This window comes from Giraffa tippelskirchi, chromosome 1, assembly GCF_054371585.1.
Source record: "Giraffa tippelskirchi isolate mGirTip1 chromosome 1, T2T-mGirTip1v1.2.pri, whole genome shotgun sequence".
In the NCBI taxonomy this organism is placed as follows: Eukaryota; Metazoa; Chordata; class Mammalia; order Artiodactyla; family Giraffidae; genus Giraffa; species Giraffa tippelskirchi.
The window spans coordinates 87,527,152-87,528,418 of record NC_137275.1 but is presented as its reverse complement, the minus strand read 5'-3'; the positions used below and the strand labels follow the sequence as shown (position 1 = coordinate 87,528,418).

At 43.7% G+C, this 1,267-nt stretch overlaps 1 pseudogene; it reads left to right on the top strand.

Moving 5' to 3' along the window:
* Positions 1-202: 202 nt before the first annotated feature.
* Positions 203-821, top strand: LOC145515541 (60S ribosome subunit biogenesis protein NIP7 homolog pseudogene; annotated as a pseudogene).
* Positions 822-1,267: the final 446 nt, after the last annotated feature.

The window sequence follows — 1,267 nt, the reverse complement described above, 5'->3', positions numbered from 1 at the left end:
TCTAGGACCAGGAGCAACTGGGGCGCATTTCTGGTCTCTGTGGTTTCTCACTAGGCCGGCTTTCTTTCCTTGATGATCCTCCAGGCTATGGGGCGCTAGTGCGGGGGGAACAATTGGAAAGCGGCTAAAGAGGCAGGGTTTGAGGTTCCCAAGAAGCGGCTGGCTGCTGACCTGTTTCCAGCAAATGAGGCAAGATCATCCGATGTTCCAACCCAGAAAGAAAAGGAGACTTCTGACTGAAGAGGAGACCCATGTAGTGTTTGAGAAGATAGTAGAATACATCAGGGAGACTTCAGCTATGGTCGACAGGCTCTATGACACCTCATTTCAGGCTACACAACCACTGAGTGTACTACATGAATGAGATGATCTTCAAGTTGGCTGCCAGTATTTCCAATGACACAGCTGGTGTCTTTGGAGACATGCAGGACCTATAAGTTTTAACAGAATAATTCTGGATTCCCTAGCACCCTATGCCAAATATAAAGTGTGGATAAACCCTGGAGCAGAGCATTCCTTATTGTATGGGAACCTTGTGGTGAAATCTGGAGTTGGTGGAATCACTGAAAATACTTCTCAGTACCAGGTAGTCCTGGTGTATCCCGTGGCACACATCCCTTTGGGTTTTGAGGTGGCAATGAAGTCTACACAAGATTGCAGGAAAGTAGACCCCATGGCAATTGTGGTATTTTATCTAGCAGACATTGGGGAATGTGTGGCATGAAGAGACACTGAGTTTAAATGAAATCATCCTGAGGATGTATGGCTATGTAGAAGGGCCTGGCTTTGTTTCCTTTGTGTGGGCTCCATCATCATGTTGAATTTTGTCGACACTCTGACCTCTTCAGGAACTTCTTAGTTTAATATTCTCTCTGTTAAGGACAAATGCAGACTAAATTTTTATTTTGCAGAAATGGCTCAAAAACGGAGTTTTGGATCTTTATAATTGTGGCAAAGTAGAATTTGTTGTTGTTCAGTCGCTCAGTTGTGTCCGACTCTTTGGGACCCAATGGACTGCAGCACACCAGGCTTCCCTGTCCTTCACTGTCTCCTGGAGCTTTCTCAAACTCATGTCCATTGAATTGGTGATGCCATCCAACCATCTTGAAGAATGTCTAAGTAGAATACTGTGTTTTATATTTGAATCCAAGGGCTTCTTGTTTTGAGTAACAAGTTCTAAATTGTTGGAACTGAGGACAAGAATAGCTTATTATTTGTGATAACACTGTTTTCCAAACACAGGATAAGAACGTGATGGATTTTCTTA